This window comes from Macaca nemestrina, chromosome 7 (genome assembly GCF_043159975.1).
Source record: "Macaca nemestrina isolate mMacNem1 chromosome 7, mMacNem.hap1, whole genome shotgun sequence".
Classification (NCBI taxonomy): Eukaryota; Metazoa; Chordata; class Mammalia; order Primates; family Cercopithecidae; genus Macaca; species Macaca nemestrina.
In genome coordinates, this window is record NC_092131.1 from 42526930 (window position 1) to 42549553 (window position 22624).

Below are 22624 nucleotides of genomic sequence, written 5' to 3' on the forward strand. Positions count from 1 at the left end.
ATACTGTTTGCTGGCATTATTATTATTATTGTTTTTTTTTTTTTTTTTTTGAGACAGGGTCTTGCTGTGTTGCTCAGGCTGGAGTGCAATGTTACAATCACAGATCACTGCAGCCTGGATGGACCTCCCGGACTCAAGCAATCCTCCTGCCTCAGCCTCCCATGTAGCTGAGACTACAGGCACATACCACCGCACCAGCCTGAGTTTTTCATTTTTTGTACATACAAGGTCTCACTATGTTGCTCAGGCTGATCTCGAACTCCTAGGCTCAAGTAATCCTCCCACCTCAGCCTCCCAAAGTGTTGGGATTACAGGCACAAGCCACTGCACACAACTCATTATTCTTTACAAATTGATTTAATCATCAACACATCTATAAAGTAGATATTTAATAATAATCAGTTATGGCAAAATAAAGTATTAAATAATCTGCCCCATGTACTACTTAAAAAAAAAGTCGTAAACCTGAGACTTGAGTTGTAGTCTGTTTAAGGGCCTATACTTAACCCCAAAATAATACTAGTTTATCAACACCATTCCCAAACATTCTGAAATCATTCACAACGAAAGTAAAATAACTGGTAATGAAAACGCTGTAAGAGTAAAGAAAAAAGTAGTGTGCTCTTCTCTGGTTAAAAAAAAAAAAAAATTCAGCCAGGTATGGTGGTGTGTGTCTATAGTCCCAGCAACTTGGGAGGCTGAGGAAGGAGAATCACTTGAGCCTAGGAGTTTGAGGCCAGCCTGGGCAACATAGTGAGATCCCTGTCTCTTGAAAAATTTTGGTAATAACCACTATTATTTATATTTGGGAAGTAACTGAAACCCTATGTTGGGGGACACATTCTTCCCCAATGCCTCCTTAATTCATCCCTACAACTATTACTACTTCCACAACCATTACTACCACTACAACCCTCAGAAAAGTAATGTACATGAGGCTATAATTAGTTTTCACAATGAAATAGGCATGACATAAATTTAGCCTGATTTTTCTCCTCTGTATCTCACTGCTTCCAACCTCTAAAAAAGTCTACTGCTTCCATCTGTTACTATAGAAGCAAAAATTACCATTTCAGTAAGACCCAAATGGTACTTCTGAAAATATTGAGGAAAACTTCTAAAGGAGAGGTCAGAGACTGTCAGTAAAAAGCCTACTAGAAGCTTTAACAATTCATTTAATTCTAAATCGCACAAAAGAATAGTCAAAATTCTCAGAGATAAATAACATTGTTGTACTGGCAGATAGACTGAATTTATAATATGCAAAATTATATTCTATGAGTATTTAAAGCAGAGCATTACTAAGATATTTTAGCTTCATTCAACAAGCACGTTCCATTTAAAAAAAAAAAAAAGCATACAACACCTTTTTAATTAACAATGACAAACCAACCCTGGTGACCTAGTTTCTGATAATGAACAAAACTACAGATATCAAAAATACAGTTGCTTAACCCATAAGAATTATTAAAGTCGATACAGGAGCCAAAAAGATTTGCAGGCTAAAGATATCAATGCAAAGACTCACTGAAATACAGTCTTCCAAACACCTAAGTTTAAAATTACGACGAGGCAATTTATTGGTTCCTTTGAGTAAGATTTCACTTGAAGAATCTAAAAAAGATAAGGTCATATGAAACACTGTGGGGATGCAACTTGATTTCCTAAAAAGTCAAGTGAGACTTCCCAGGAAGGCAAAGATACAACTCAAAAGAATAGACAGATAAAACTCAAAAGAGTGTTCTTAGGGAGGAAAGCAATAAGTCGAAAATACAGAGGCTGAACATTCCTGATTATCTTTTCATTAAATAATATGACTAATAAAATGACCCTGACCAAAACTCCCTGAAAATTTCTATCAGCTTTGAAATCTTCATATTATATAAATTATCTGTAGTTATGCTTTTCTTCTAGTTAGCAGCAGAAAAGTGCTCCCTTTCCCTCTCCACCTAGCTTCATAACAGCACATTCTCAATCTGCTTTCCTTTCCTACCCTATCTGGAGACTATAAATTGAGTAAAATACGACATATTTTATACTAAATTGAGACTACTTTACTCATAGTGTCAACAATTATTTTGTTTGAATAACTGAATAAAATATGATATATTCATTTTAAAATACTCCAAATAAGTAAATTGCATTTTATAAATTTTAATATTTATAATACTTTAATATTTACTAAACATTAGCTGAATGAATAAATGTCACCGCCCATTAAACTCTTATAACACAGAAAAATCACACATATGTAAACATTTAAACGGAAAAAATTTACCACCTCCATTACCAATAAAATGAAAAGCTTATTACATCAAAGAAAAATATTTAAAAATCATTAGAATCATTTTTTAATCATCAGGAAGAATAAATTTAAAAGATGATTCTCAAACTTCATAGAGAATAAGAATTATGATTAAGCTTATAAAACTGCAGGGTCTGGGCTCCATGGCCAGAGATCCTGATTCAGACTCAGTTTCAGACGACAAACACAAAACTCTACATTTTAACAAGCTTCCAAGGTAATTACCATGCAGATTATCCTTGAACCACACTTTAGTAAATATTTCACTTTCAAACCACTGTCAACTTCCAAACAAGTCCTTCAGGTCTGATCAAAATGCCCATTCCCATCTTTCATCTTAGGAACATCAACTTCTGATTAAGGAATCAACATACAGAAAAAGTAATAGCAACCAGTTACTGGACATGTATTACTGTTGGAAATGAACTTCTACACACTCTAACATACACATACAAATTAAATTATATACTGCATATGAAGTATGTAACACAGTATCTGGCTGGAATAAATAAATGCTCAATAAAAGGAGCAACGATTATACTTAAAATTTATCACAACCTTAGGAGGTGGCTGCTATTATTGCCAATTTGCAGTTGAGGAAACTGAGGTCTAGTAACTTGCCCAAAGTCATAGGGGTAGTTAAGGGTCAGAAACAGAATTCAACACAACCCATTTGACTCCAAAACCTGAACTCTTTAATCTAGGCTAACTTCCTGAGGCACCAGGGCAACAACCGCAGGTACAAAACCACTCCACAGTCATACCCACTAGAAGAATTTTCCTGAGTCATACCACAAAAATCATGGCCAAAGTCCACTCTCACACTGGGGGCTATGAAGAACTGCCCAAAATTGGGTAATTTATAAAGAAAAGAAGTTTAATTGACTCACAGTTCTGCATGGCTGGGGAGGACTCAGGAAACTTACAATCATGGCAGAAGGGGAAGAGGCATGTCTGACATGGTGGCAGGCAAGAGAGAGTGAATGTGTGAAGGAGGAACTGTCAGACATGTATAAAACCATCAGATCTCATGAGAACTCACTCACTAACATGAGAACAGCATGGGGGACACCACCCCCATGATCCAGTCATTCCCCACCAGGTCTCCCTTGACACGTGGGGATTGTGGGGATTACAATTCAAGATGAGATCTGGGTGAGGAGACAAAGTGTAACCATATCACATACTCTTACAAATATTCCTATATGATTAAGCGTGAAAGATGGGCAGTTGGCCGGGCGCGGTGGCTCACGCCTGTAATCCCAGCACTTTGGGAGGCCGAGGCGGGCGGATCACAAGGTCAGGAGATCGAGACCATGGTGAAACCCCGTCTCTACTAAAAATAGAAAAAATTAGCCGGGCACAGTGGCGGGCGCCTGTAGTCCCAGCTAATCGGGAGGCTGAGGCCGGAGAATGGCATGAACCCGGGAGGCGGAGCTTGCAGTGAGCCGAGATTGTGCCACTGCACTCTAGCCTGGGCGACAGAGCGAGACTCCGTCTCAAAAAAAATAAATAAATAAAATAAAGAAGGGCAGTCATAGGACTATGATGAATTGAGGTTGCTAAAAATGTTTAATGTTTTATAGCACTTGAGAATTACAAATTAGGTAATCTATGTAATAATAACTCCAAAAGGAATATGACTGAAAATATGTCAAAGGAATCTATTCCGAAATCACTCAGGGTTAGCTGTTTAACTCAAAGACAGTACAAACTCAGTCTTACGGTTCTCCACATCTAGGCAGCCTCAGGGGGCCAACTAACAGACTTATTTCCTCCCCTGAAAATACAAACATAATTAGTATTTACTTCAAAGTTCTCTATTTAAAGTGATTTTTTTCTACTTAAATTTTTCTAAAATCTGATTATGTTCCTAATGATTTTTGTGTCTAAATTTTTTATTTTTTAAAAAACTAACTTTCCTAAAAATGTCTGTTTCTCCCATCATCTCAAGTTCCTACTAAATGGTTTTCTTTCTTCCAAGTGTATTTCTAGCTTGTCTATTCCCACCACCTAGCCCCAAAATGGTAAGCACTGGTTTCCAAAATACCTCCTTACCTCTACTTGAACCAAGACTACATTCACAACAAATAAAACACAATTAGTCATAGCAAAAAATATTATATACTGGTAACATTAGCATATTACAAATTCAGAAAATGGAAAAAAGATAAAAGTGTGTTTTATTCTGCTAAATTATATTTTAAAAACTTGTATTTTTAACCTGGTATCTCTCAATAAGCAATACAAATCCTATAGCTGTTGTTTAGCTTTTTAAACCCTACAAATAGCTAAGATTTTTAAAAATTAAATCTATTAAAATTAGGCTCTTAGTCAAATAAAATATGATACATAGATAAAGAGCAATATACAAATGGACCGTAGCCTGCAGGAAAACATAACTCCCATTTGTTCACACTCTCCTTAAAGGAAACAAAATCTCCAGTACTACCACATCCAAACCAGAGGTGATGATTCACTAGACTGCTCCTGCCCAAGGAACCCCAGTGCAATAAGAAGCCAAAGTGAAAATCCTGCTTGAGACCTGTTTATTTAATATGTAAAAGCAGGTATCTCAATTACCTAAATTTTCACAAAGAATACATAACTTTTTTTTTAACTATCATAGTTAGAAAAGACTTGCTAGTTTTTAAAATGTGATTAATTTACTGGGTTTTTTTTTTTTTTTTTTTTTTTAAGGGAAAAGCGAACTTTAGTAATTCCTATCTGAGGAATGAAACTGTAAACATATTAAATCCTATAAAAAGAAAGAAAAGAAAGGTTCTGAAAGGTTCCAGAAAGAGGCACAAAGTCCCTAAACCAACAAACACCATGTTTCACACTAAGTAAGAACTTTGTGCCTCTCCTACAGAGCTCTGTAGAGAAAAAAAAAAAAAAAAAATGAGAGATCTTTAGGTAAAACCAGAGCCCAGAACTATGACAGCAGAAATTCTGGAGTCTCTTGGAAGTCCTTCTAACTACACAACAAAGCCTCAATCAGCAGGAAACCTAAATAGTTGGTAAAACCTTCCTCCCCACTTCCTTAAGTATAAAAAATATCCTTTCTCTTCCTTCTCCTGAATTCTGGAACCCTTCAGAACCTTACTTTTTTTTCTTTTTATAGGATTTAATATGTTTATAGTTTCATTCCTCAGACAAATACCTAATGCATGCGGGGCTTAAAACCTAGATGATGGGTTGACAGGTGCAGCAAACCACCATGGCACATGTATACTTATGCAACGATCCTGCATGTTCTGCACATGTATCCCAGAACTTAAAAGTAAAATTTTTAAAAATAAAAAATAAAAAAATATGCTGATTCTCTGGATACAACTAGAGAGTGATGCTTTGCAGCCCCAGATTCCTCTTCACTCCTTGTTTGTTACACACAGAGGGAGAATAAGCCATCTACTTGTAATTCAATCAGAAACTTTTTATGAACGTAGCAACTACAATAAACCTTTTCTCTTCTAATGGTATGTAAATGCACTGTCTGGTAAGGTATTCAGTAGCCAAATGTAGCCATATGAAATGTGGTTAGTTTGAACTCAGATGTGCTGTAAGTGTACAATACACATGGATTTCAAAGACTTAATATGAATAAAAGAATGTAAAAATCTAATTGATATTTTTATATCAATTAGTTGTTGAAATATTTTACATACATTATGGTAAATAACTGAAACCAATTTTAACTGCTTCTTTTTGCTTTTTTAAATGTAGCTTAACAAAAAGTTAAAAAATTACAGGTGTGGTTCACTCTACATTTCTAATGGACAGCACTGGGGTATAAATTAATGACCATAGTTTTTACTAAACTATACCTAGATCAAACTTGCACGTTTATATAGTATGATAAAATGTAGTCATTACAACAGCTAAACCAAAATTTTCTTTCCCCCTGACTTACAAAGTATACTACATTCACTTATCTGTTTCCAGGTTCCTTCCTTTCTTATCTCTTCATCTAAACTTAAAATATTGAATAAATTTTATGTTTCTTCACCTCCTCCTCACTTCCACCCAAATTACCGGCCTTGAAATATTAATCTTTTATCTCCAAAGACTATCATACTTAGAAAAAAAATAGGATAAAATTTTTCCCAAAGAGGCCTCCAAGGTTATCCCTAAGAGACAATACATGGCAATGTTAAAGGTTTGGTCTCTAGAATCAATAGCCCAGTGAGAACTCTACCTTTCACTAGGCAAATTATTGTAGCTCAGTTTCTTTGTCTGTAACAGAGGGTAAATACTATCATTTACTATCAAACTAATCTTTCATTTAATTAATATTTAATATTAAAACATCAATTCTATAGGTTATGAGATAATATAAGAAAAGCATTTAGCACAGTACCTGAGACTTTAGTGCTAAGAAGCATTAACCATTATTACTACCATTATTTCCTTTTTTGTCAAGCTTCCTGAACCTATCCCTTCTCTTTCTATTCCTAGCTTCACCATCAACAGGTTCTCTCTTCAGTCAAGCCTAAAGTCCATCTAATAAAATGGAAAGAATACAGAATAACGGAGGGAGAAGGTGGTCATTTGGGACTGACAAAAACAAAGAACTCCAAACACTGGAGCCCATAATAAAGTGGTCTGCATTACATGACAGAGAGATTCCTCACTATAAAAAGCAGTCAAGCTAAGTCTGGGATTCTGTAAAAAGTATCTTCACAGGTGACTGAAACAGTTGTTTCTAAAGTCCCCCTTTAATCCTCTATGCCCTGGAAAGGTATACAATGCAGATATTAAAATCTAGAAGCTATCTCATTGGCAATACTCATCAAAGTCTAAAAATTGTACATTCCTTATGGCACTCTGACTTGGCCATTGATTCATGCCTGTACACAAAAAAAACCAACAAGCTCCTATCTGCAACTATTGGAGAGCCCAATTTTAAACTTTCACCTTATGGCACGGAGAGAGAGGGGAAGACAGAGAGGGAGGGGGGAGATAAAGGGGAGGGGAGGAGACGAGGGAAGCAGGTGGGGAGGCAGAGAGAGAGAGAGACACGAAATGGTCAAAATTCCCACTTTGCCACTTGTGGTAAACCAAGCCTCATGGACTTAGAGCAGATTCAGGTGGGTAACTCTTTAGCCTAAGCCAAAATATAGGTAAACTGAATCTCTTATTACCCTTTTCATGTTCTTTCATATACTATAGACATTTACATTATGTTTTATTTCCTTTCTCTTCCTTCTCCTGAATTCTAAAGTCTACAACACTGCGTCTGACATATTAGGTACTTGATAAAAGAAAAACTTCCACAGAATTAAATTTTAACTGAACAATGAACGATTTGCAAATCAGGCACCCTCCTAAGCCAGAGTAGGTGCTGAGACTCCAGCACAGCTACATGGTGGAAGATTTAAGGACAGAAAAAAGAAAGCAATGTACAGAAAAAGGAAGTGACATACAGAAAAAGGAATTGACATACAGAAAAAGGAAGTGACGTACAAAAACAGTTGGACTGGTTACAGGTTGGTGTTTGCCTTATTTGAACACAGTTCGAACAGTTGACTACATTTGATTGGCCAACACTTAGTGACTGGCACAAGTGTGACTACAGTCTGTTTCTGCCTCCACTTGTTACAGTTCACAGTGTACAGAAAAACCTTTAGGCTAAACTGAAGAAGGCAGCTTTTGTCTAAACTTAACATACTCATAAATATTTGTCATATTGGATTGAATCTATAGCTGCAATATGGAAAAAAAATTACTTACCTTCAGTTTTTAAAACACTTTCACATGATTTCACTTGATTGTCCCAAAAATTGTATAATTAAGCACATTGAAGACATAGTCTTATTTTTTGCTAAGTTACTGAAGCTCACAAGTCTAAGTAACTAATTCAAAATTATTCATTTTTTTATGTCTTCATAAGCAAACTTTTATTCCAAGACCAGGCTGGTTGTAAGTGACAAAATAAGAACTTTACAGCACTATATTACATCACACCACATGACACCAGAGCTTCTCTTAGAGAGAACCAGTGGGGTAAGGGAGAAGGCAAAAGAAGACTGTGATGATGACAAGTTTTTAACAATGAGTTAAATCTATAGCCTCCCTATATAAAATTTTCACATTTCACTTTTCCTATCTTACTGAAGTCTCAAAGTTCTATTTACTTTCCTAAAAGATTTTCTGTTAATTCCTTTTTCCTTACATAATTAAGTTATGCTTAATCATCAAAATTATATTCCATATCACATTTTACCTATCTTTCCTCGTATCTATAAATCAATTCATGCTTTAAAAACTATGTGATTTTATATAGTTCCCTTATTTTGTCTTAATGAATGTTTTATTACTCTTTTCAGTTCTCCAGTATTCTCTGAAATGGCTTCTGTTCAATTTTATCCAGTCTGAAAATAACCTATTGTCCCCACGCTGCTGATATTCCCACTGGACTCACATGAGAAAAGGACCAGAAGTTTCTCTGTAAAAATACTTGAAACAAGCAATCAGTCAACATTAGCTGACATTCAAGATATAAAAAGCAAAGTTAACTTGCTACCTACTGTCATTCCTGAGCCTATATTTAGAATGACCTATAAACCTCCTTTGATTAAAGACAATTCACTGCTCTTCTCTGAATATGTTTCCTCATCTGTAAGAAAGTTGGTCTCGAAGTTTAGAATTCAAGATTTAAAGAGGTGCTGAGTCTGGGGATTTAAAGCTAAGTTTATTTACCCTAATCATTGATGTATTATTTTAATGCATATATTTGCACCTTGTCTACCCACGGTACTTTGAGGTAAGAACCATGTCCTATACAATTTTATATGCTTACCACTTTTAATATGGTGCTATGCAAATACAGGCAAGTTTCACTTGGTTTTCTAACTAAAAGTGTTAAATTGTTGGCTTTAGCAGAAGGTTCTTCATATTTCCCTATGTGCAATTCAACAAGTCACTACAATTTTGAACCAGATTCTGAGCAGATAACACTGTAAAATTGTGGTGAGAATCCAAGATATTTTATTATATCTTATGATCAATATTCAGCAAAACTGCCATCTGCAAAAGAAATGGTAATTAACTGGGAAAGGCAAAAAGGCTCCAAACCTTGCTTTTAGCCACAGTCTTCCATAACCCTTATATATAATCCCTGACTGATTAACTAAGACCTTAGAATTAACCAGACCTTAGAATGCCATCAACTCCGTAGATCAAAGCTCTGGGAGGGGGGAAGGATGTGACATACATGTGTATTTAGTTTTTGATTTATCATAGTAGGTCTTTCTCTAAAAATTAAGAGGTTTGCCAAATTTGTTTTCAGATGAGGTCAAAGGCAATTTCCTAGTAGAGTAAAATTTGAAGAAATATAGTTTTTTTAACACAGATACAGGCTTTTGTAAATGTTTCCAGTCAACCTGTAATAATGTCAACATAAGCTAAAATTTAGATTGAAAACTATTACCCTACTCAGTAGTTTGAGCAGATGCCTGGGCCTTGATAAAAATCACTAAACTGTGTTTAAAATATATGTGTATCTGTAAAATTCAATACAGACACAGCTGACAAGAATCACTTAACTGTGCATACAGCAATAGAAGAACTAAAAGGTTATGGGAACCTTAAAAGTCACATGTAATCATCACATCTGCATGCAGTTAAATACATAGCACTCCAGTTTCAGAAATCCTGAGCTTACCAAAAACTTTTACAACTAAATTTGGGTTATTTGGGGTGGGGGTGAAAGAGATGAGAAAGGAGAGTAAAGAGCCTTTTACAGCCCCTATTTTGACTAAATCTGCAGCTGTAATTACAGCTGTTCTGAAGCTTTTCTTGGAACTGCCCAATTACATTTAAATAATAACCAAAAGTAGGTTTAATGAACAGAAGAATTTGACAGGAAGACTTCTTCATATTTAAAAGCTATTTTTGACTATATAATTAATATTTTATTATTTTTGCCCTGCAACTAATCGATAAGAATTGTTATATAAATGCAAGAAGGTTTTTCTTCCTAGGGTTTTGGAGTTTTTAATGTTTTTCTGAAAAGAAAGTACACTGAATTTCTTTGGTACTTGTGCAAAAACTTGCATTTTAGGTTTCTTCTCCCTTGCCATGCCATCTGTTTTACTATGAAACAAGTCTATTACCCACATGACATAAATGTGTGATACCAATAAACAAAACATAATCCTTTTTAATATCATTCCAAATATATTTTTTAACGATGCATTTTACTCAAAAAAAGTTACAACATGAATCAACACAAATGAAGACTCATTTTTATGTTATATTTTAAATATAATCAACAGTTAATTTCCTGGACAATTATTCAAATAGGGAATTTTTTTTATCACAAATCTATAGAACTTTTTAAGTAACTGATCTGTCCGTTTATAAAAACATGCTCAATGGCTGAAATTTTTTTAATCGCATGTTATGTTTTATCCCTGGATAGCAGAGATTCCTATAAAAACATCAATACTTTCTTAGGGAGAAATTAAAAAGGCTAATACAGAAGCCTTTCAGATTCGCTAAGATTTAATATACGGAAACTAAAAGAAATACGTCCCAGAAAATTAAAGAAAGCTAGGATACTGAACACTCGCTTCATATTCACCATTGTTACGGGTGTAGGAGAATGAGGTTAGGAAGCAAAGTAACATGTTACAAAGAAAAGGTTCTTGCCAGTGACAGTTTAGTGTTAGATAAATCTGTTCTCTAACTTCCTCTGGCTATCAAAAAGAAAAGGCAACATTATTGAAATTTTCATATTTTGCTGAACAACAAAAAATCATAACTTTCTAATCATTGACGGAAAAATACTTAATACTACCTGACAATACTAAAATACTGACATCCGACACATTTACCTCGAGAGCCTCATGTAACTAATCTATTTTCCATAGTTACGGTCAGTATATTCATGTAGAAATAGTAAATATATTATTCTTCATGTTGTTTTTTTAAGCTGCTTCAAAAAGTACAAGGTCAATGGTGAACTTGATTAGGAAGGAACAGGAAACTCACCTCTTTTTCTGTATTCTGAAAACTTGGAAAGAAATGCCCCAATAATCCTAAATATGGTGGCCAAATAGTCACACTTTCCTGAATAGGCCTATATCTTCTATGGATGCTAACCAAACAGTCTGGTATTTAAATTAAAAGCTAAGCAAGCATTACAAGAGGAACACAAGGAGCCACAAAGCAAGAGGCAAACTAGCAGATAATAAGAGGATTTACATATTTAAAGAGGATAAGGATAATTTAATTTCAAGGCATAGATTATATTCACAGGAAACTGGCTCACCTGTAGTCAAAATGTACCTCACAAAGACAAAGAAATCACATGGAGCACAGAAAACAATTCACCAAACTCAAGAATGAACAGTGTTAAGCAGCAGCTGCTAGAAACCAGTAGTGCATTAAAAAGATAGAAGAGAATAGCTGATCCTTTCAGTCACAAAACTGAGTTCTATGAAAAGCACAGGCAGGCTTTGAAAGGTTGGGTGCATACACCAAAGCCTGCAAACCAACTATCAAAAATGATCTCATTTGACTTCTACTAGGATCATCACAGAAGGATGAAGCAAAATGAAAACTGGCAATTGCAATTTAAGTTGAAGATGTGTCCTCAACTAAAATAGCTGCTGCAAAACTCTATTCAAATCTCCCTTCCAGCCACATGGCTACTTCAAAGCTTTTCATTATCATATATTACTGTTTCCTCTACTACAGAGCACCTACACAGCAGGATCCAAGACACAGTGCAGGCTGGGTGAGGTAGCTCATGCCTGTAATCTCAGCACTTTGGGAGGCAGAGGTAGAAGGACTGCTTGAGGCCAGGAGTTTCAGATCAGTCTGGGCAACATAGCAAGATCCATTTCTACAAAAAAATTTTACCCAGATGTGGTGGCACACACTTGTAGTCCTAGCTACTCAGGAGGCTTAGGCAGGAAGATCACTTGAGCTCAGAAATTCAAGGCTGCAGTGAGTTATGATCACACCACTGTACTCCAGCCTGGGCAACAGAGCAAGACCCTGTCTCTAAAACAAACAAAGAAAAAACTGCACAAAGAATTCAAGGAGCAAAGACTGAGAGAAATTTCCTGCACCACAAAATATTTAACTCCTTCATCTCTGAAATTTCACAAAGACAGTGCCTTCCAAAATCAAAAGTTAGGAATCTAAAATTATGAGCAAGATAATAGGTCCTTCTATTTGGGGGGCTGGAACTGGGGGAGACAAAGAGAAAGGCTGCAAGAGCCAATGACAAAAAAATCTACTGTGAAGACACTAAAAACTGGGAACCTTTTTTTTTTTTTTTTTTTTTTTTTTTTTTTTTTGAGATGGAGTCTCGCTCTGCTGCCCACGCTTGAGTGTGCAGTGGCACGATCTCAGGTCACTGCAACCTCCGCCTCTCGGGTTCAAGTGATTCTCCTGCCTCAACCTCCCGAGTAGCTGGAATTACAGGCACCCACTACCTTACCTGGCTAATTTTTGTATTTTTAGTAGAGATGGGGTCTCACCATGTTGGCCAGGCTGATCTCGAACTCCTCATCTCAAGTTATCCACCTGCCTCAGCCTCCCAAAGTGCTGGGATTATAGGCATGAGCCACCATGCCCAGCCCCAACATTCTTAATAAAACTCAAATTGCCCAATAATTGCTAATGTACATGATCAACTCTCCGCTCCTCTGAGACCTATCCTTGACTAATTACTCCTCAAACTGAACTTTGCCTGACCCCTCCTGTCAAAGTCCTATAAAAAAATTCTACCATCCTTCTCCAAGTTAGAACTTTCCTTCAGGGCCTTCTCATGCCCACTATCTTCTTTTTTTTTTGTTTATGAGACAGAGTCTCGCTCTGTTGCCCCGGCTGGAGTGTAGTGGCACAATATCGGCTCACTGCAACCTCTACCTCCTGGGTGCAAGGGATTCTCCTGCCTCAGCCTCCTGAGTAGCAGTGACTACAGGCACATGCCACCATGCCCGGCTAATTTTTGTATTTTTAATAGAGATGAGGTTTCACTATGTTGGCCAGGCTGGTCTCAAACTCCTGACCTTGTGATCTGCCCGTCTTGGCCTCCCAAAGTGCTGGGATTACAGGTGTGAGCCAACGTGCCCAGTCCATGCCCACTATTTTCTAACATAGTCTTATGCTAATAGAGTCTAACAGTGCTCTGGCTGATTTTCATCCAAACTATGTAATGTTCCAGGAGGGCAACAGGGCAGGAATTTGCATCATTTTTTCTTGATGAGTTCCAAGGTAATTGTAAGCACTGCTTCTATGTCCATATAATGACTAGGGAAATATGCAATAGAAAAGTAAAGCTTTCTCTGGTCATTTCTTTAAAATAATAAAGACAAAGACAAACACTTATTAAGCACATAAATATACTGCTATATACTTCTATGTAATTGATTCTATTTAATGCTCATTACAACCCTCGAGATAAATATGCTTATCCTCATTTTACACATGCAAAATCAGAAATTTAGTTTAAGAAACTTACCCAGTTAGCAACTGGTAAATAGAGGGTTTAAATCCAATTATCCCAAGTCAACTCTTTCCACTCAAGCAAAGCCATAAGCTACACTGCCCTAGCTCCAACTACCATCTATAAGAAACAAATGCATTCTTCTGAGCCCCCTCTGTCTTGTTAGGTCTACTTACTTGCTTTTCTCAATATCTCAGTAAGCCTCCATGACTTAAAAACTTCTTCATGTAATTCATCTCTTATTTCAACCTCTTCCTATATGTTCACCAATAAGACCTAAGTATCCTATAGCTGTCTCTCATCCAGTAATGCCAAGCTTTACAGTTAAAACAACTGTACTCCTAACAGATTTCATCAGGATGCATTCTCTAAACATTTCTAAGTATTTTTCTATATTCTTCACATCATTTAATTAGACTCCACTAGTATGTACTGTAGTTTATTTTAACCAACTGAAAATGATATTGGAAATAAAATACTTTTTAAAACCTAGGTATTACTATATATGCAGAATAACAGTCTGGGGGGATTTTTTAGAAAGAAAATTGCCAATACAATTTGTATATAATAGATACTTGCATTAGCTAGTGCCAAAACATAAAGAAATTGTAATTCTCAAACCAGAATTATTTTTACCACTGAAAATAATGGGAAAAAAAGTTTTAAAAAATGGAAAATAATGGGGTTAAAAATACACTATATATGGAGGTCAGGATGCAGTAAAACAACTAGGTTTGTCCTCTCACTTAAAACGAAACAAAAACGAACATAATATAGAAAACAACATTTTTCAAGAAACTGGACATCAAGCAACAAAGAACAGTGATTCTAGAGAGACAGGAAATAAACAATACCTTCAACAGTCCCAGCTTACAACCTTCAGAGACTTTTCAGGCTAAGGCCCAGGGAAGAGAAAGAAATCCAAGGGGAGCTAGGTACGTGGAGAAACTAACTTGAGTCGATGAAACAGAAGAGCTTAGAGTCCATGAAGACCAAGGCAGCTAGCCCTGGGAAAGTAGCAGGGTGGCTACGTAGAGAACAAAACCCAGAGATCTGCAGCAGGGCCTCTCAAATATTCAACACAGTACTGATGAGCTCAAAGTGTGAGACAACTACTGGAGGCTGGGGGAAAAAACATCTGAAAGAATTTGAGAGAACAGTGATGGATAATCATGCAGACTTAGGAATACTGCCTGTTCCTACCAGCCAAACTGGTAAAGCTCTTAATTAACAGGACATTGAGTGGAGTGCTTAAGAAGGTCTTGCCTCAGTAGTGAAGAGTAATTAGCCCTGGATTGAGCATTGCTCCAGGCCTTCTAAAAAACATCATAAAAGCAAGCTTCAAATTGTCTCTAACTACATATCCAGAACAAAATTCAACAGAATTTCTAATAATAAAAGAATATCTAACACTCAAAAAAGGTAAAATTCACAGTGTCTGTCAGTTAAAGATTACCAGATACGCAAAGAGGCATGAAAACATGAATAAAGCAATCAATTGACTGAAACCAACCCAGATGTTAGCAAACAAGGACATTAAAAATTACTATAGTTTTTAAATAGAGACAAGGTATTACTGTGTTACCCAGGCTGGTCCTAAATACCTGGGCTCAAGCAATTCTCCTACCTCAGACTCCCAAAGTGCTGGAATTACAGGCATGAGCCACCATGCCTAGTCTAAAAGTTATTCTAAATGTATTTCACATAGCTAAAACATTAAGGGACATGGAAGATATAAAAAAGATCTAAATCAAAACTCTAAAGATGAAAACTATAATATCTAACATAAAAAAAACTACATAGAACAACAGATTAGACACTGTAGAAGCAAAGATTCATGAACTTGGAAAAATACCAATAAAGATGATCCAAAAATGTAACACAAAAAGAGAAAAGAACACAAAAAGAACATAAAGAGCATCAGTGAACTGTGGGGCCACATCAAGAAGCCAAATACACATCATAACCAAGTGGGTTTATTTCAGAAACATAGAGTTGGATTGACCTTTAAAAATCGAGCAATGTAATACACCATATTAACAAACTTTTTTTATTTTTTTGAGACAGGGTCTCAAACTCTGTCACCCAGGCTGGAGTGCAGCGGCATGATCTCGGCTTGCTGACGCCTCCACCACCCAGGTTCAAGCAATCAATCTTCCCACCTCAGACTCCCGAGTAACTGGGACTACAGGTGTCCGCCACCACGCCTGGCTAATAAAAAACTTTAAAAAAAACAAACAAACATGGAATCATTTCAACACATTAAAAAAAAATGACGAAATTCAAAATCCACTCCTAATTTTTTTTTTTAACTTTACCAAAACTAGGAATGGAAAAAAAACTTCCTCAGCCCAATAAAGTGCATCCTGAAAAATCTACAATATCATACTTAATTGTGAAAGAATAGATGCTTTCCGCCTAAGATTAGAAACAAGACTAAGATGTCCACTCTATTTCTATTCAACATTATACCAGAGGTTTTAGCCAGTGAAATCAGGCAAGAAAAAGAAATAAAAGGATTGTCTTTTTATTAGAATGGAAGAAATAAAGTCTCTTTATTCACAAAAGACATGCTTTGTCTATGCAGAAAAGCCAATGTAAGCTACAAAAAAGCTACGAGAATGAGTACAGCAGGTTTTCAGGATACAATGCCACGACACAAAAATCAATTGCATTCTTATGCATTAGTAATGAATAATTAAAAATCATATGTTATTGGCCGGGTGTGGTGGCTCACGCCTTTAATCTCAGCACTTTGGGAGGCTGAGGAGGGCAGATCACTTGAGATCAGGAGTTCGAGACCAGGTGAAATCCCATCTCTACTAAAAATACAAAACTTAGCTGGGTGTGGTAGCTGAGCAATCTCAGCTACTCGGGAGGCTTAGTCAGAAGAATCGCTTGAACCCAGGAGGTGAAGGTTGCAGTGAGCCAATACCATGCCACCGCACTCCAGCCTGGGTGACAGTAATTGACCACACCTGGCCAATAACTCTGTCTCAAAAAAAAAAGTTGATATGTTATTAAAATATTTATAAAAGCATCAAAAAATATAAAATACTTAAAGATAAACCTAATAAAATATGGGTAAGATCAGTAGATTGAAAACAATAAAATACTGCTGAAAGAAATTAAACATCCAAATAAATGGAGACATCTTATTCATGAGTCAGAAGATTTGATATTGTTAAGATGTCAATTGTCCCTCAAATTCATCTATAGATTTTGATGCAATTCCAATCAAATATTTACATACTGTTTCTAAAATTCATATGAAAATGTAAAGCCATTCAGGAGAGAAAAGCCACATAGTAATTTGAAAAGTGAAAGCTTAAAAAAAGGATCACTAACTATTTAACCTGGGGTTAGAGAAACAGCCAATTAACTAATGAGAAATAAAGAGAACTCTAAGAGTAGCCAGTGCTCCCTAGGTTGACATAGAACACTAAGGCAAGAGCTTCCTCCAACCCTAAACTATCCCAGGGCTGAGATCCAGACCTTGTTGGAGAGAACACAGTCCTCTCACTGAATAGCAGAGAAGTTGCTGTAGTGCTGCACCAGCAGAAATTACTGGAAATCTACCTTGAGGAACTTGCCAAAAATCCATTCTTTAGGGTGCTAGTAAAATCTCTTCACAAAGATACTCTGTTACAAATCCACCTGAGGGGGAAGTAAAAGAAGTTGCTGGCCTTGGGTCACTGGTGCTGGGTACTGCTGCCCTCTGAGCACTGCAGAAGCCTGATAATGGTGAAAACATGCACCCTACAGAAACTGTAGAGTGGGGAAGCCAATGTGGGTTGACACTGAAGAAGCTGAGTGTGTTGCTACAGTCCACTAAGCAAGTACACAGAAATGAAGAAGCAAAACTTTTCTACAGTGTTTCTCCAACACTCTGTACTGGCAAAGCTTAACATTGTCAGCTGACAAAAGAAAAATATTTAAAGGGCCTGATATATTTTCACAGAGCAGGCAAAAAGGGTGCGTTTGAAGATGAGAGGCAACAGATTGGCAACCAGCACAATGGCCAAAATTGCTCTGAAAAGGAACAAGAAGTTGTATGGGTTAACGTGACCCGATTTCACGACATAAAGCCATAGTAGTCAGTATTGTAGTGGCATCGAGAAAGACAAAGAAATCACAGCACAGAAACAATATCATGGAGTTGTGGTCCATTTATAAGTTGATTTTCACATAGGCTTAGTTGGTTTTCTGTCTATCCTTAATTGGTTTTATGTCTATCCTGAGCTACTGTTTAGTATAGACCAAAATTACGTTCAGCTCCTTCTTATCATGTAAGAGGAATTTGGAGGGTGTTGCTTAAAATTTCATTCCACCTGTACATTTGTCACTTTAAAATTAAAATTGAGCTGGTATGAGACCAAAAAAAAAAAAAGAAAGAAAGAAAGACAAAGTGATCAGTGGAACAAAACAGAATCAGAAATAAACCCACGCATATACAATCAAATGATTTTTGACAAAAGTCAAAAGGACAAACCACTTCAGTAAATGATGCTGACACAACGGCATGTACCTACCCCCAAAAAAGAATTTCTATCCACTTTTTACTCCATACAAAAAAATTAACTCAAATTGCATCATAGGTCTAAATACAAAACCAAAAAACTTCCAGGAGAGAACTTCTATGCCCTTGGATTAGGCAAATATATCTTAGATACATAAACAAAAACACAATCCATATGAGAACAAACTGATAGCCTGGACTTCATCAAAATTAAAACTGTGTGCTCTCCAAAGATACTATTAAGAGAAAGAAAAGACAAGTTACAGTCCAGGAAAAATACATCTGCAAAGCATGTATCTTATAAACAACTTTGATCAAGAATATAAACCGCTCTCAAAACTGAATAATAAGAAAACAAACAACTCAATTTATATAATGGGCAAAATATTTAAACAGACATTTTACCAAAGAAAATATACAAATGGTAAATAAACACAGGAATGGACAGCCCCTGACCAAAAGTATATACTATAAGTTCCATTTTTAAAAAACTTTAGAAAATGCACTAAATTTATAGTGACCAAAAGCAATTCAGGATTTTCCTGGAGGCAATGAAGGATGGGCAGTAGTGGGGGAAAAGACTACAAGGGGGCAAGAAGAAATCTGTGGAGGTAATGAGTATGTTTACTATCTTAATTGTGGTGATGGATTCACAGATGTATACATATGTCAAAACTAATCAAATTGTTCATTTCAGATGTGTGCAGTATTTTTTATTGCCAATCATACCTCAGCAAAGCTATTTAAAAAAAAAAAATCACACTCCATCGACCCACTAGAATACAAACTATATAGAAGTCTCAGAAAAAAAAAGTATACGTTACAGAATTATAAATCACTTAAAATGGAGTTCATGTGATTAGTATCTTTTAAAAGTATCCCTAAAACTCAACAACAAAAAATCTGATTCAAGAATGGGCAAAGGACTTAAATAGGTATTTCTCCAAAGAAAATATGCAAATGAACAATAAGCATAAGAAAAGATGCTCAACATCACTAATCATTTCAAAAATGCAAATCAAAATCTCAATGAGATACCACTTCACACCCATTAAGATGATGATTATAAAAATAATAATAATAATAAAAGAAAGTAAGTGTTGGTAAGAACGTGCTGAAATTAGAACTCTGTGCCCTGCTGGTGGAAATGTAAAACGGTGTAGCCACTGTGAAAAACAGTATGATGTTTCCTCAAAATGTTAAAAAAAGAATTACAGAGGCTGGGCACAATGGCTCACACCTATAATTCTAGCACTTTGGGAGGCCAAGGCAGGCAGATCACTTGAGGTCAGCAGTTCAAGACCAGCCTAGCCAATATGGTGAAACCCCATCTCTACTAAAAATACCAAAAAAATTAGCCAGTGTGGTGGCACACACCTGTAATCCCAACTACTTGGAAGACTGAGGTAGGAGAATCGTTTGAACCAGGGAGGCAGTGGTTGCAGTGAGCCAAGATAGTACCACTACACTCCAGCCTAGGTGACAGAGCAAGACTCCATCCCCCCCACCAAAAAAAACAGAATTACTGTATGATACCAGCAATTCCACTTCTGGATACATACCCAAAAGAATCAAAAGCAGTGTCTGAAAAAGATACTTGTGCCAGGTACAGTGGCTGACACCTGTAATCCCAATACTTTGGGAGGCCAAGGTGGGCAGATCTCTTGAGCCCAGGAGATTGAAACCAGCCTGGGCAACATGATGAAACCCGTCTCCAAAAAAATACAAAAATTAGCTGGGCATGATGAAGTGTACCTGTAGTCCCAGCCACTCTGGTGGCTGAGGTGGGAGGATCATCTGAGCTTGGGAAGGTCAAGGCTGCAGTGAGCTATTAAGATGATCATGCCACTGTACTCCAGTCTGGGTGGAAAAAAAAAAAAAAAAAAACACTGTCTCAAAAAGAAAAAAATCACAGTTCATTTCTGCAGTTTGCAACAGTTTTACTACTCCCAAGATGGATGTTATCATAATGATGGGATAGAAAGGGCAGATTCAGATAAAAAAGCAATCACAGTCAATAAGCACTTCTAAAGCTCCTAATCAGGGCCAGATACTATGAGGCACTAGGGACACAAAGATAAAGAATCCCTATTATTAAGGGATTTCTGTTCTAATCACATTTACCCATAGTCAAGAAATCAAAACATGTGGTCATTAACGGCATCATTTCAAACTGATTCCAATACCACCCAGAACCAATCATAATAAGAAGTTTCCAAATGATGGTAGCAAAATATTTGGTTTCTTCATATAAGAAAATTTTAATCCAATTCCCCCATTCTCAAACTGAAAAGAACCATTTCTCAAAGATAACATTAATGAGACAATAGATTAAAATATGTATTAAAAAAACTTGTAGATCTATGATACATTTAACATCTTGCTCATATTTGCAACAGGCACAGTAATCAAAATTACCCCACTTTTCTGGACACCAATTCCTGTTTTTAGTCCTTATCTTCTAGCCCCATGATTCAACTTACTGCTGGTCAAAACAGAATCTTCATATGTGAGAGAACAGAGATCAAAAACAAGTAAAGAAGGAAAAACAGGAGGGGAGGGGGATAGAAGGGGAAGAAAGATGGGGAGCAGGGCAAAGGGAGGACAGGACAGGGGAAAGTGGAAGTAGGAGAAGGAGAAAGGAAAGAAGAAAGGGAGGGAGAAAGGAAGAAATGCAGACATCAGTAAATTATGGAAAATGCTGAATCTCACTCATAATCAAAGAGATCCCAACAAAGAGATCCTTTCCACCAAACTGAGAAATACTAAAAGCTCAGGAATACCCAGTGTTAAAGAAACTGTGAGGAAAAGGTAACTGGGTAAACTGGTACGACCTTTTTGCAGGGGATTTGTTTCTAAGAATCAACAATCTCAAAAACAATTAAATCATTTGAGCCAACCATTCTATCTGAAGGAGTTAATGTTAAGGAAAAAGTAGATAAAATCGTTTGTGTGGCCAGACGCGGTGGCTCAAGCCTGTAATCCCAGCACTTTGGGAAGCCGAGACGGGCGGATCACGAGGTCAGGAGTTCGAGACCATCCTGGCTAACACGGTGAAACCCCGTCTCTACTAAAAAATACAAAAAACTAGCCGGGCGAGGTGGTGGGCGCCTGTAGTCCCGGCTACTCGGGAGGCTGAGCCAGGAGAATGGCGTAAAAACCCGGGAGGCGGAGCTTGCAGTGAGCTGAGATCCGGCCACTGCACTCCACCCTGGGCGACATAGCGAGACTCCGTCTCAAAAAAAAAAAAAAAAAAAAATCGTTTGTGTACATCTACATACATGTATTAATATAGATGCCATATATTATAATATATGCCATAGACATCTGTAGCTTTTCAAAGCTTCTCAGAGAATTCTTATGATAATCTACTTTTGGAACCATGTCCCAGGGAATGAATATCTGTATTGAAGGAACTAACATTTAGTTAGCAACTTTTGTGAGCCTGGCATTATACTGACACATACATCACCTTGTTTAACCAAAACACATTAAAAGCTAAAGGGGATATTTTAAAAAGATCTATATTCCTAAAATACTGATAACCAAAGCCTTACAGGGAATTTTCACTGCTCTATTCATACAATCAATTAACAGAATTTATGTTCCTCTGTTGTTTAAAGCAAAAACAGACAAAATAAAAGAGTTTATCTGGGCAAAGAATGAGTCATCAATCAAGCAGAGGTTTGAAGAGTTTCATTTGCAGCAGTGTCGGCTGCAAGCTTTACATGCTGAACACAGAAGGAAGACAAAGAAAACATCTCATTGGTTAGAGTGTAAAGACACTAGTTTGAGATTAGTTAGGTGGTTTCTAGTTGGCAAAATATCTAGTTTCCTTTTACTTTCTAAGTTGGGCTTTGGTTTGCTTAGATAGGAACTTAAACAGCTAAAGCCACCCAGCCTAGTAGCCTCCCAACTATAAATTTAACACTGCAAAGACAATTTCTAGTTACCATCTCAAAATTTCCCATTAATTTCTCTCATAAAAATAGGAGCTATCCCCAAATTAGGAAAAAAAAAATCACACTTAAGAATTCAGAATATCAAGTAAAAACTAATGGGAATAGGGAGTTTTTCCTACTGGGGATATTTGTTTTATACTTAACAGTCGAGCATCTCAAATCCACAAATCCAAAATGCTCCAGTGAGCATTTCTTTTGAGTGTCACGTCGGTTTCAGATTTTGGAACATTTTGGATTTCAGATTTGGGATGCCTGACCTGTATATATAGGGTTCAGTACTATCCATGGTTTCAGGTATCCACTGGGGGTGCCTTGGGGACTCCTGTGTATCAAATTCCCTCAAGTCAGCAACTCAGAACCTAAAGCACAAG

At 36.6% G+C, this 22624-nt stretch overlaps 2 protein-coding genes across 9 annotated transcripts in view; both read right to left on the minus strand.

The window, feature by feature from the left end:
* Positions 1 to 22624, minus strand: part of LOC105473712 (fucosyltransferase 8) — a 276824-nt gene that overhangs the window by 236985 nt on the left and 17215 nt on the right. For 3 of the 8 annotated variants that reach the window (XM_071099999.1, XM_071099998.1, XM_071099997.1), the window contains exon 1: positions 20047 to 20151. The exons of the other annotated variants lie outside the window; for them this stretch is intronic. The gene's annotated coding sequence lies outside the window, so the exon portion shown is untranslated. Of the gene's footprint in view, positions 1 to 20046; positions 20152 to 22624 lie in introns of those variants that run through there. 8 annotated transcript variants of the gene reach the window in all.
* The window catches only part of LOC139364269 (uncharacterized), a 133095-nt gene that overhangs the window by 27902 nt on the left and 82569 nt on the right, over positions 1 to 22624 (minus strand). The window lies entirely within an intron of this gene.